The 14,898-nt window shown below is 37.8% G+C and overlaps 1 long non-coding RNA gene across 14 annotated transcripts; it reads left to right on the plus strand.

Moving 5' to 3' along the window:
* Positions 1–696: 696 nt before the first annotated feature.
* Positions 697–14,514, plus strand: LOC148790443 (uncharacterized). 14 transcript variants are annotated; one of them, XR_016078255.1, is made up of 6 exons: positions 741–5,651; positions 5,772–5,876; positions 7,015–7,180; positions 7,756–7,966; positions 9,899–10,120; positions 14,259–14,514. It is a non-coding gene; the product is annotated as an uncharacterized LOC148790443 (long non-coding RNA). The 14 variants fall into 14 exon arrangements; XR_016078261.1 differs by having other exon boundaries at positions 697–2,304; positions 3,128–7,180; XR_016078259.1 differs by having other exon boundaries at positions 697–2,085; positions 2,188–7,180.
* Positions 14,515–14,898: the final 384 nt, after the last annotated feature.

Genomic DNA, 14,898 nt, shown 5'->3' on the forward strand with positions numbered 1-14,898 from the left:
ATGATTACGAGGAGATCCATTTACCATTTCAAAAGGTTAGCCCATAAATACACAATTATTTTAATCAATCACGCTTTCACCTAAGCATCTTAATTATGTAGAATATATACTGCCGTAAGAGGAGTTAAAAGGAACTAATAGTAACATAAGGAAAGGCACAACCACCATCCAAATAAGGTACTCACTACTAACACGATGGAAGGGTTACCAATATTCTAATGAAAGTCAAAAATTTCTAAAAGCATTTGTTTATTAATGAAATAAAATCTATCATTCAGTCACTAACCTAACCATGGGAGACAAGCGGTGTGAATAATCCTAGCAATAACAATCAATGAACATAAAGAGAACTGAATATTAGCCACATAATTTTTCATGGGAAGTAATAAATCAATAGTTAAACGTAAGGGACAAACCGTTACTTAATTTTGGGTGCGTGAAGTTGTGAAGCTACATTTATTTATTATTTATTTTTAAAATTTTTATTATTATTATTGTGTTTTTGGGCTCAACATGATGAAATAAACCAAACTTTGGATTAGTCAAAGTGGGTACAAGATGTATGCACGTATTATTTTGTTAATGTCACTAAAAAAACTTACTTTTAGCGGCAGTTTTTGATCCGCAGAAGGCTGACTGCCGCTAGAAATAAGGGTTTTTAGCAGCGGTCAGTTACAACTGATGTTAAAGACTAAATTGACCACTACCACACGATAGACGCACCAATCAAGTTGGGTTTTTTCCTGCCCCACGCCTCTTCCTCTTATGTTTTCGCAATTTTTCCTCCTCCCTCCTTTTATCTCTCTCCTCTCTCATTTCACTCTCTTTCAATCGAGCTTCCACCATCGGCGTCACTTTCTCAGTCGAGCTCCATTGTAGTTCGACTATTTTTTTAGATTTAATTTAATAAAAAATTTTAGTAAGATGAATAAGAGAGAGAACTTCAAAGGTATCATCTTTTATCTTCGACAATTAGAGCCTTCACTCTAGAGCTTAAAGAAAGTGGGGTTTTCGTTTTATACTTCTTTGTCAGTTCTTCCTTTTTCAAGGTTAGGGCTTTTATGTTTTATTTTCCTGATTTTTATTCTCTTCATATTCACGTGTTTCTATATATTTGTATTTCATCAATGATATATTAATTTGTAAACTGATAAATTGGGAATTGATTTGAGACGACGAGATGTTTGTTACTAAGTTTTCTAATTTTTGCTTATGCATATTTTTCTTTTAATTTGTTAAAAGTCTTGATTGTATTCTCTTCTTGAAGATTTTATCAGCTAGATATTATTATTGATTTTTGCCGCTTGCGTTTGACATCTTCCACATTTAGGATGAGTCACAAGATTTCTACAAGAGGCAACAGCTACGGGAACTGGCCATGCTCATTTCTAATTTTAGAGAAGAGAGCCTCGACCAAGTGGTAGTGCCTCTCCTTTCAATTCAAGTGGAATGAAGTGGGCAAAAACTAGGCGGTAGATGAGTATTTCCTTCTCTTCAGTGGTTTCTCAAATTACAGATGCTGGTGACATATGTACCTCCCAAGATGGTCAACAGAAGGGAGGGGTTTGATGGTATTAGAGTATATCCAGTAGTTGCAGTTATGTACATCTAGGACTCCATCCATAAGATAACTTAGGATAATTGTTATTCTAATGAGATGAGATCTGTTCTGTGTGCTATTTCTATTGGTTGTTATCTAGGACTCTATCTAAGATAGAGTTTGCTCTTTGTAAAACTCCTCCACTATAAATACAATGCAAGGCCAATGGCTAAATCATTGTGCCCAAATATTCTTGGCATTCTCTATTTCAACTTGGTATCAAAGCACTGCTGATCCCATGGCTTCCAGCGGCTTCAGTTCTGCTTCACAACAATTGTCAAGCGTGTCAGCTTCCTGTAACATAGCAGGTTCAAATTCAGTTCCCCATAGTGGGATCCATTATCTTCCTATCAAGCTCACAAACGACAACTACCTGCTCTAGAAGGTGTAGTTGCTGCCAATCCTCTACACCAACCGATTGATGGGTTACGTAGATGGTTCTATCATTGCACATCCTCGGTATATACTGGATCCGATAGATGGAGGTTGGTTGATTCTGAATCCAGCGCATGTAGAATGGTTTGAGAAGGATCAACTGGTTTTATCCTGGATCATTGCGTCACTCATGGAGAACATGTTTGCTCAAGTTGTAGGACATCGATCATCCCGTGACGTCTGGGACGCTCTTGCTAAATCTTTTGCAAATTACTCATGATCTAGGCTGATGCAGTACAGAAGACAGCTTCAGAGTCTCAAAAAGGGAGGTATGTCTATTTCCGAATATGTCAGAAAAGCTAAATCCATAGAAGATAGCCTTGCAGTTGTCGCAGAACCAATAAAGATGAGTGATTTAAGTCTTTATATATTGGCTGGACTAGGATCCGAATATGAATCTGTTGTTACTTCCATTACTAATTGGTCCGAAATAAAGGACCTCGGTATTGATGATATTTTAGGTATTCTTCTTGGCCATGAAGGCTGGTTACAATAGAATGGTACCATAGTTGATTCACCCCTTGTGGCCAATATGGCTAATTTTAAAAGTAAAAATCAAAATAATAATCAGTACTCCCCTTCTGGGAACACCCGCGGGAGATGTAGGGGGCGTGGTTTTTCAAAAAATTGCACAAATAATGGCGGTAGAGGATGTGGAAACACAATTGTTTGCCAGCTGTGCAATAAACCGGAACATGGTGTGATTAAATGTCGTCGGCGATATGATTTCAACTACAAGAATGAAGAAGCAGAACTAGCGGCCTACAACAACAATACTACTCCTCCTTCTCAGTCTTCCTTCGATCCAACCTGGTACCTAGATTATGGCGCAACACATCACATGACACCAGATGTTGACAATCTACAAACTCGATCTGAATATGGTGGGTCAGATCAAGTCAAAGTTGGTAACGGTTCAGGTTTGGAAATAAAGAATATTGGTTCTTCAATTTTACACACTACTACTTGCCAGTTTTCTTTAAATAATATTTTCATATACCGGAGCTCTCCAAAAATCTGCTTTCTATTCAGAAATTTGCTTGGGATAACAAATTATTTTTTGAATTTCATGGCGATTATTTTCTTGTGAAGGATTTTACGAGGAACATCCTACTACAAGGAACCAATAGAGACGGGTTGTATCGGTTTTCGGGCAAGGTGACCAATACGAGGAACATCCTCCAGCTGCATCTCCGGCTTCTCCTCTAGATTCCTCAACATCTGACTCATGCTACAGGGAGGTTCAGATCCTCCACCGCTGACTGACAGCCCTCACCACTTGGCATCCTCTTCCACAGGTATGTCCTCTCCTGAGGTCGGACCTCGTGGGACCCGTCCTATGCATGACATCCTTGTTGCCTCAGTTCTAGTTGCTTCACAACCTTCTCGTCAGCATCCAATTGGTGACTCGATCGATGGATGGATCTCTCCCACCTCGCTCTCATATCACAACCAGGTATCCCTTACCACAGTCACATTTAGTTCAGTCTGGAAATGATACTTTGGAACCCTCCGGTTATTCACAAGCAATCAAATCTTCTCATTGGCGTGATGTCATGACCAAAGAATTTAATGCCCTTGTTTCTAATGGTACTTGGAGTCTTGTTCCCCACTCGTCTAATATGAATGTGGTAGGGAGAAAATGGGTCTACAAGATCAAATGGAAGGCAGATGGTACCATTGACAAATACAAGGCATGTCTGGTAGCACAGGGTTTTACTCAGATTCCTGGGGTTGACTTTACAATTACTTTTAGCCCAGTTATCAGATTCCTGGGGTTGACTTTACAAGATCAAATGGAAGGCAGATGGTACCATTGACAAATACAAGTCTTGTTCCCCATTCTCTCTCTTACTGTGATGAATCAGTGGTGTATACATCACATTGATTTTGATAATACTTTCTTGATTAATGGGGTACTTTTTGAAGATATCTACATTAAACAGTCCAAGGGCTTTGAAGATCCTGCCAGGCCGACCCATGTATGCAAGTTGCACAAAGCCCTTTACGAACTTCATCAGGCACCACGAGCTTGGTATGCTCGTCTCACTCATCAGTTAGCATAAATGGGTTTTCGAGCCTCTACAGCTAATACTTCTCTCTGTGTTCTGTTCTAAGAACATCACCCTGTATCTACTTATCTATGTTGATGATGTCTTACTTATTGGGAACTCCCAAAGTGCTATTCATAGTTGCATTCAAGAGCTCTCTCGCCATTTCTCTCTTAAGGATCTGGGTCCTGTTGCTTTCTTTCTTGGTATTCAGCTTATTCGGCACTCTAATGGGGTTCTTCTTAGTCAGCGCCAGTACATCACTGACCTGCTACATTGGTCTCACATGGATGCTGCAAAGCCTATTTCCTATCCCATGGCTGTTCACCCCAAACTCACTCGCCATGATGGCTCTCCTCTTGCTGATCCTACTGAGTATTAGAGTGTTATTGGTGCCCTTCAGTATGTGGCGATCACTTGTCCGGACATCTCATTTGCCGTCAGCAAAGTCTCTCATTTCCTGCAGGCCCCTACTGATGCTCACTGGGCAGCTGTGAAATGCATTTTGTGTTACCTTAAACATACCATTATACATGGTCTACACATCTCACAGACGTCGTCTACCTCTTACTCTTCATGCATTTTCAGATGCTGACTGGGCAGGGTGTCCAGATGGCCATAGATCCAGTAGAGGTTTTGCTATCTACTTAGGCCCTAATCTCATTGCTTGGAGCTCCCGCAAGCAAGCAACAGTTGCACACTCTAGCATTGAGTTTGAATTTTATGCTTGTGCTACATCTGCCACTGAGGTACTTTGGATTTCATCTCTCCTTCGAGATCTTGGTGCCACTCTCTCTGAGATACTTACTATTTGGTGTGATAACATTGGTGCCACCTACCTTGCTGCCAACCCTATGTTCCGTGCTCAGACTCGGCACGTTGAGGTTGACTTTCACTTTCTTTGGGATCTTGTTCTTGCACGATGACTTACTGTTCATTTCATCTCTTTCAAAGATCAAGTTTCCGACATTCTCACCAAGCCTCTCGCCGGTGATCAATTTCACTTCTTGAGGGACAAACTCCATGTTCATGATGAGCATGGGGCTTGATGGGGCGTATTAGAGTATATCCAATAGTTGCAGTTATGTACATCTAGGACTCCATCCGTAGGATAACAATTATCCTTAGAAGTTAGGATAATTGTTATCCTAATGAGATGAGATCTGTTTTGTGTATTATCTCTATTGGTTGTTATCTAGGACTCTATGTAAAACTCCTCTACTATAAATACAATGCAAGGCCAATGGCCAATTCATTGCACCCAAATGTTCTTGGCATTCTCTATTTCAACTGATGGAATTGGTTGATGAGTTTTCTGTTGGGAATTTCTTTGTGACAACAGGAAAGGGGTAAAGTAGATTGAGGCGATATCCACTACGGATTTTATTGGCTGTAGTTTGGCTTTGATGATGTCCATATGTTTGTTGTAAGCTTAGAGCATTTATTAGTTTTATTTTTGTTTCACTGACCTCAGCTTATGGTTTGACATGTGTGGGAGATGTATTAATTGTGCAATAGCAAACCCTAGTCCAAGGGATCATCACTTGAGTCTGTTTGTTAGCTATGTGAGTCGTCTGACATTTTTTCTTTAACAAAAATGGTTATTTTCATATTTATGAAATAGAAAAATTTAAGGAAGTATACTTGGAATTTGGCTTCTCCTGGTTTGGTTTCTGTGTATATAGGATTCTGAAGTGTGGGGTATGGCAAGTACGCCAACTGTTTTGTGCATTGGTTGTACCATTTTATTCGTCCAAGAATTGGTGATGATCAACCTGAAATTCTACCAGGTGAAGTTTTTGAAGTTTGACAAATTTCATTGTTATAATATGATATGCCAACTCTGCAAATGAACAAATTTACTTTCTTGACTTTGGAGTACTATCTAAAGTGGTTGAATAACCATGCCAATTCCATCACTGTTACTTGTTTGAGTTGAGCTACTTTCCGGGCACCATATTTCTTATTCTAAATAACTGGCTGGCGTTGTAGGAGTTTCGGAACTATAGTTGGATAGTATGTGATCTTGTTTCCTTCCGAAGGTAGGATATTTCAATGGTTTGTACAATAGTGTCAAGATGTGTAAACAGGCCTGTAACCAATTGATTTGTGCGGATCTAGACATAAGCTAGTAAGTCCATTCCATTGTTGCAAAGTATAGGACAGTAACCTATTCTATTTATGGTTGATATAGGCTGCCCGATGCAGTAATGAAAGGGGTAAAGTAGATTGAGGCGATATCCACTACGGCTTTTATTGGCTGTAGTTTGGCTTTGATGATGTCCATATGTTTGTTGTAAGCTTAGAGCATTTATTAGTTTTATTTTTTCAGTTTCAAAGAGGGTTTCTAACATTTGCCAAAAAATGAGGGTTTCTAACATTTAAATTTATTTAGATCAATTCATATGACTTAAATCCATGTCTTCTTTGGCCTTCTCTTTGTTGTTTTAGATCTCCTCAATTGTGTAGTTATTGCTTGGCAATGTACATGGAGAAACCATCTTAAAATCCATGTCTTCTTTGACCTTGTGTTTGCTCTTTTGGATCTCCTCAATGCTGTAGTTATTTATTTTACTCTTGGTTAGGATCAAGAAGAGTACCAAGTACAGTAAATGCTATCTTTTATGATAGTAAGCTAGTTGTATGCTGCTAAACATGGTTTCTTTATTTACCATCTTCAATTAACAATTAACTATTGTGGGTTAAGCATTTGGGGCTGTATATTTTAATTTTAATCCACAATTTTGGCCAAATATCAAAGTATTGACTTGAATGAGCTGAACTGAACTGAGTTCTACGATGAGTTATATTAAGTGCAAATCTCGAATGACTTATCTCTACTAGTTTTTATTTTGAACTGAACTGAACTAGTTTTTATTTTGAAGATGTTTCAATTGATCCTTTGGTGGTGGTTAATGCTATGAACAGGTCGACAGTAGAGGCATATCTACTCTTGCATCAGAAATTGGAAAACTTTTCAGTTAAGGTGGGATTTCAGGACCCCTCTTCTTTTTTCTGGTGTCCCCTTCTTCAGATGGCTTTGTGAAGATCAATGTGGACGGAGGTTTTAAGGATCATAATAAAGTATCTTCTGGTATCCCCTCTCTCAACTCCATATTTTCTTCCTTTTTTCCAATTTTTTATTCATTTGCAAACTAGTTAGCTTGAATCTTAACAAAATGCTTGCCCTCAGAAGGGGAGGACAGGAGCAAAATCATCCTGCTAACTTGTGCCATATATGTGGCACAGAGACCAGGATGTTCATTCCCCCATTCTAGCAATGTTACCAGAGTGGTCTTACTAAGCCAGACCTTTCGGATGACTGAAGAAAATAAGTATGGATTACTTGTTTTTGAGTGGGAGAAAAAGAACAAAAGAAAAAACAAAGAAAAGGCATAGGCATCATATGGCTTTGATTTCCTTGTCAGGTGATTGACCAAAATATACCCACAAACTCTCCCTGTGCATGGATGGTAGAATTTAGTAGCAAGGCCGAGTCTTTCCTTTCTTTCTCTAGGGTCTATTAGAGAGGTAGATAAAACTTAATTAGTTTTATTGAAGATTTCCTTTGGGTTGTAGGTATTATCTTACTTCTTTGGCAATTTATGTAGAAGTTAATTCTTGATAGACTTGATATTTTGATTTGGTTCTCCATGATTTTCTTTACAGATTTCCAGGCACTGAAAAACTTGTACACAGCCCACGGGTGCCACAAATTAAAGGACATATAGCCCACGTGAAAGTGAGCTAAGGGTGGAGAGAAGTCCACGATTTAATGAGACAGGGACAGAAGCAAAACAAACTCCTAGTCCAGGGCCATTAATGCCTCGTCAATATTATCATGGTTCAACGCAAGTTAAAACCTAAACACTTAGTCCAGGTAAGTTGTCAGTTGTGCTCAAGAGGTCTCATTTTTAGCTTATGTAACTAAGGTTTGTCTTGGAAGTGTGGTATATTTTGTGTCTGTTAATTTCTAACCTGTAACAAGAGCATAGGCCATATCTGGTAGTGTCACTCTAATACATTGCCCATGGACACAAATATGAGAAGAAATATGTTACTATTTCTTTAATATTTACTTTAACGTCTTCTTGTTTCAGTTGAAAAACAATATATGAAGAGCTGCTTACTTTCATCATGCCTAATAATGGGTTGGATTGTCCCTTCGTTGTTCATGATCCACTGGGTTTTCTCATTGTTTGACTTTCATATATAACTGAAATAACAGACTTGTAAACCTTAGTTTAGCTCAAGTTAGAATGGGGAAATGAAGGTCCAAGTAAACATGGCTGAATCAGTCTTTTTAGTCTCAACCATAAACAAAATTAGAAGGAATACATATTCAATGCCATTTTAAATTTTCAAAATCTGGACAAATTCCAGAAAGTTGTAAACAATCAATTCTATTTTCTAAACCAGTCCAATTCTCAACTTAACCATTTATCTGTTTCTTATGAAAGGACTGAACCTCTGCATAGTATGCATAATGACCACCAAAAAACTAGTGCTATCCCAATTAGAAGAAATGTAAGAAGTGAGGATCTATGATTGTAAAAGACCCCCATATCACTACAGGAAAATGAGAAATAGCGGCAATTTAGAAAGGGGCTAAAAGCCAACTGCCGCTAAAATTTTGTGCACAATTTTTAGATTTTGTCAGTTTAATTTGAAAAAGAACATGCTTAATTTAACTTCACATTCTAGAATGGAGATTTTCACGATCTGTTTCGGCTGATCTAACTTCACATTCAAAGGAACATTCTACTCCCAACATCCAAGTAAATTCCTTCTCTCTCTTCAATTCCTTTAGATTTAAACCACTTTCTTATTGTTCCAACTTCCATTTGCTGATAAAAAAGGAGCTTCCATCCTTTCGTGCCCACACTGCTTAGAAACCATTCAAATGTAGTTGCTTCTAATATTTTGATATTCTCCATTATAATTTATGCCACCAGGTTTCATCTAAGATTCCTCCTAGAACTATGGGTTTCAAAATTCTTGAGGTTTTGTAGGGCTGCAATTGGTATTCATTTATCCAAATTTGAATTTGATCCAATTAAGGGTGATCTGAATTTAATTTGTTTACATTTGGAACAAATATGGATCCACCCTGTCCAATATGATAAATCCAATTCATTTCGATTTTATTTAAATGTTGCTTATATATATATATATAAAGTTTGTATTTTATTAGTAAAGTTGGTTTGACTGTTCTATTTTTACTAAAGAACCATTGGTACAAGTTTTATAAAATTTATTTTCAACATATTTTACTCATGATATACAATATCAAGATCATTTTTAGTTTATTCTGTTAATAATGTAAAATTTGATCATTTTTAGTTTAATTTATCAATGCTATTCAATATCCAATTGCAATATGAATTCAATTGTAATCCAATATAAATCTGATGTGTAAGATTTGAATATTTGATTCAAATATTTTTTTTCCTTTTTTGGTGCCACAATGCCATGTACTTGAAATGTTACCGGGCTTGGTCATCCCTTAGAATATTCCAATTGAATCCTGCATATTGTGGGATGGATTGGATGCTCTATCTCTGTTTGAGTATATAATATCTAGATGCATGTGTATGTGTGATGCAGGACAAGCCAATTTTTAGTTTCCCTTCATCTTCATGGTACATAAATTAGTTAAAATAGTTGATGGGAAACTTATAGAGTTGAGTGAGTTGTTAGTATAATTCAGAAGTATAGTTCATTTACCTTAATAATTCATTTAGAATACAACCTTAGCATAATTCACAAGTAAAAGAACATAAAAGCATACCTTATGCACCTTTTTGTGCAGGTTAAATCCTTCGGGACACCTGATGAAGTGGATGATTGGGTTTTCAATAATCCTATGGATTGTCCTGGAGCTCTACATTTTGCTGAAAGAAATGAAATTGTAATCAGCTATGGAATTCAAACTAACTCAACTCCACTAGACAAGAGGGGATACTTTGATTGAAGTTTCAAATTGCACTTCAAATTGCTGCAGAGCGTGAAATTGCTCGGTTCCCGATTGGAGGTACCTGTTCTGTAATCTTCTACTTTGTTTTTCCTTTTATGAGAAATGACTTAATAGCATCCCCCACTATTTCTTTTTTTTTTTACTAAAATCTACAACTTATTTGGACAAAATTCATTCATGTACAGATCCAAATTTTAGTTGGGTTGTGGGGCTTAAGGAATTTGCACACCCTGCCATAGAAATTTGAAAGAATGGTGGGATCCATCTAATGGACGTCAGATGTTGCGGAATTGGGTAGGGCGAATTTCAAAAATTTTCCACCTTTTTTCCAACTGGGAATCCAATTCCCTAATTTTAGAATACAATATTTAAGGATCCTACTTGAACCATAATCGAACTAGATCTGAACCAAAAGATAAGGGAGGAGTTATACCTGATCCAAAGAAACAGTATCTCCCAAAGTTGGTGTTCACGCCCAAAGAAGGAACCAAGATCTGCTCCTGCTGAAGATGACACAGCAACTGTGGAGCAAAACCAACAAGGTGCGTCCTACACACTGAATCCTTCACAAGAATCCTCTGGAAAACTTGAGCACCAAAAACCGAATCAGTCTTTCAATAAAGACTGATATCAAGAAGTGTTCTTGATTTTCTGTTGACAGAGAAATCGAACTGTGACAGGTGGCGGTTGCAACTAGAGGGGAGCTAGAGAAAAAGATGGCGAACTGCTTTTCTTTTCTCTAGGGTTTCTGAGATCCTATCTCACAAAACTGCAGAGTATTAGAGCTGTCTCCCTAGGGTTCGAATTCATGTAATTCGACTAGGGTTTCTCTCAGTTGCTTAATGATTAAGAAAGGATTTCCTGATCATATCAGGAGTTGCCCCACATCCAAATCTCTATCTGAATTAGGACTCTTCTTAATCCTATCTGCAGATTAGATAAGCTTTTGGGCAAATCCCAATCTCAGATCCGCCCCTTAGTAATGACTGCTCAAATCAACCCAGTTCGAAATGGGCTTTAGGCCCAATAAGGTTATGAGCTCAAAAGTCTTCCAAACTACTGCCCAGTTGGGCTTCTTTGTATGGCGTGGGACCCAAGCATTGATCTACACACTAGCCACATGGGTTCGGCCCAGCCTCTGTCACAAGGCCTAGCCGAATTCACTGGAGAGCCCAGTAAACCCCTTGAGCCCATCAAATGGACCCTATGGGCCCAACACTTACACTAAGTGGTCCTTGGGCCAAGTCGTCTTATAAAAACCCAGGGACTGTGGGCAGGCAAGATTAGCCCATTAGGTATTATCCTAAATGGCCTTACACTTAACCTCTCAGCCCATAATGATCAAGCATTGCCCGACAAGAAAGGACCTCTCCCTCGGCTGCAAGGAACAGTGCTGCACTCTCTACTCACATGGATCTCGGGAATTAAAACCATTTGCAAACAACTTGAAACCGAAATTATCTATATACCATATATATAAATTTTGCAAAACAAAATTCCAACGATTGAAATCAACTGTCGGCAGTTTGGTTTCCATTAGAGAGAGTATTCCCGATCATTACCTTTGTCCGACAAAGGGGCTAATCCTGTCACTATGATCACCCACTCAGATGAATTCTCAGACTGTCCCAACATACCCAGGTTTTGACCCTCGCTAAGGATCTCACTGATTGACATATCAAAGACAGCCCAATCCGACACCTAGTGAAGTATCATAATCCAGTTTTTCCCATCTATCTCTAAGATTCAGGGCAGTACTGAAAATCTAGTCCGGTTCAAGGATTCGAGTAATCTCACACTGCATGTGCCTTGGGTCTTACCCTGGTGGCCGAGACAGGCCATCCCAACACTTGGCAACACACCAGTATCAGCCTTGGCAGGATAAATCTCCCCAGACTTATCCAATGGCTGTGAACATTTAAAACTAACACGAGTCTCATTAAGTGTCCAGTTTTAGGGTCTTACACAGAATCATACCAAACAACATGAATCAAACATGCACTTTATTAATTTACACTAAATGTCAAAAGTACATCAAATCAGATTGAAGCTAAGGGCATACAAAACTGTCCAACAAAATCTTCTCTGTTATAGGGACAGTGGGACCGACATTTTTTCTTGCAATTGCCATGTTTGGTTTTGTCTTCCAAATTAGTTCTTTACTAACAAAGAAAGAACTCAAACTCTGCCAGGTATTGGCTACTGCTCAGGGTTTTTGTTTTAATCAAAAGAATCACCATTGTGGCCCTTTTCAGATCACTGTTTTTGTTACCATTATGTGAAAACCTGCAGGCAATGTCTATAATGGGTCTCTATGAATCTGCCTATTCATTGTCATGCACTTGGGAGGCCTTGATTGCAGTTCTTTCATCACTTTTTGTAGTTCTCTTTGGAATGATGTTTCAATTCGACTTTTTCTTGCATAACAGTTTTGCAATTGTGTTCCTTCTGTTCTTGCTTTCCCTAGTCAATATGGTGAGTTTTCTCTGTGCCTCCTTAATTTTGGACAAAAATGCTACTACCAATCACGGAAACCCAATTTATAAATATTTGGGATTAACTCATCTCTTTGATGCTAGATTAGTTTTGCCTTCATGGTATCAACTTTCTGTTGGGGAAATGGGGTCACTGTAACTTTGGAGGAGAAGCTCTGAGGCGTGTCTGAAGACACTGTCTTTAGAACGTTATTTGCCCCCACTCAATATCACTGAGTTTGCTGTTAGGTTACAAGCAAATTCATTCCCAGGATACAACAAAGCCTTAGGCGAGCTACAACTAGCAAAGTTGAAGAGTCTCCAAAGAAACCTTCTGTGAGAGATTGTAGCAGATCGGACTGAGAGAGAGAGAGAGTAAATTTCGAAATTGTGTGTTTTTTGAGTCTGATTCATGCTCCTTAAATAGTTTATGAAGAGGTATGAAGAAAAGGTAGGTGCTGATTTAGAGAAAGCACCTTGAACAGTCACAATTTCAAATATTGTGACTGTTCAAAAAGTGGTTAACAGTTAATGACTGTTAACTTTGACTTGTGCCTCTTGATCACACCCGATCGAATCGTGACTGTTGATCTCATCAACAGTGATCAACGGTCAGCATCGCATCAAAACCAAAGCTGCCATTCGCGAGTAAAGTGCGCCTCTAAAGTGCCTCATTGCGTCGCACACACACGCACACGCATGCACGCATATTGCGCATTATCAAACCCCCATACTCTCTACTATTTCTAAAGAGTATAATTCATCTCTTATTAAAATACTGAAAATAAAACTCATAATTTTCTAATGTAGGACAAGTTCAAAATTGGGTTTTGTAAGAGAAAAAACTAATTTTTTCAATCAAGTGTGTAGGTACAATTTCTCATGTAATTGATCAATCAAACCCATTGGATTTAATCTCTTATAAGATTAAAATCCAACACTTTCATTAGCAAGTCATCATCATCCACAACTGTGAGGTTTTCTGTATTTATAATTGGATTTCTGACACAGGTAAAATCCTCCCTATGAAGTTTCAGGAAATGGATTCGTGCAGTCTATAACAGATTTTTTTTTTTATTCTTGCAGCTAGTAACAACATTTGGATTTCCCAACAGTAGTGATTACTCTAAAAAATATCGAATCATCTAGTCCCTGTTCCCTCCTAACCTTCTTGCCGAAGCTCTTAATATTCTCTGAGATGCAACGACTACTCCTCAAGATGATGGGATCAGCTGTAACAGACGGGCTAATTGTCGCCCCAAGGATTCAGTGTGTGATAACTATTGTACGAATATATACTTTATAAACATATGAATATAATAAAATCTAAAGAAGAGGTTAAATCAAAGAGGAGGTCTGTCTTAATTTTTTTTTCTTTTTTCTTAGTGATTTAGAATAGAATATAGTCAGTAATCAGATTCAGATATAGTAGAATGTCTCGGGATTTCTATCTCGTTAAGTTATATTCTACTCGGTTGTTGTTGGTATATTCTTTTTATTTAAGATCCAGGTAGAGGATTATTGCTTCTATTGATTGGATACGGAAACAGAATACATTGACCAATTTAAGGCTATACAACTTAGGAGATCAATACAATCCATCAGGCACAGCCTAGCTAGCTGATCCATACAATCCATCATGCAATTGTTTGCATAATTGATATTTCCTTACTTATGGTTTTAATCAGGTTTGTTTACGATTGTTTTCATTCTTTGTGCAGGAATTAATCTACGTTGGATTTTGGGAGAAGCAAAAGAAGTTTTTGTAAACAAGTTTTTTGAATGAAAGTTACATGTTGAAATCTGTATTAAGGAGAATGGATGATGAAACTTGTATCAAGGAGTTTATCAATTTGAAATGTGTTTATGGCTTAAATATTTTGAATGGAGAATGTATATTTATATTTTATTTGTAATTAGTGTTTTAACATTTTGTATTTAATTTTAATTTGAATAAATGAAGGGAAAATAGTTTATTTGAAACAAATTATAACTTTATTTAATAATTGAAAACAATTTCATGTTATTTGGATTTTGGACAAAATTTCAGGTTATTTTAGTAGGTGAAAAAATAAATTAAAATATTATTTGCAAATGTTTAGGGTAGGGGCCCATAGCGGCAGTTACTAAATTAAAATACTACCGCTATAGGTCAATTGACTGCCACTAAAAACCATCTGCGCCAATCTATAGCGGCAGTCGGTAAACTCATTTAGCGGCATTTCTTGGCTGCCGCTAAAAGCCTATTTCTAGCCGCAGTGTTTTTGGTTTTTACAACCAGCCACCAAAACTGCCGCTAGAAGTTTTTGCCGATACATCTTTTAGGGGCAGTTTGATGACTGCTGGTAAAGGTTTTACCGG

The sequence above is a fragment of the Nelumbo nucifera genome, chromosome 7 (assembly GCF_055504915.1).
Source record: "Nelumbo nucifera cultivar China Antique chromosome 7, China Antique-T2T, whole genome shotgun sequence".
NCBI lineage: Eukaryota > Viridiplantae > Streptophyta > Magnoliopsida > Proteales > Nelumbonaceae > Nelumbo > Nelumbo nucifera.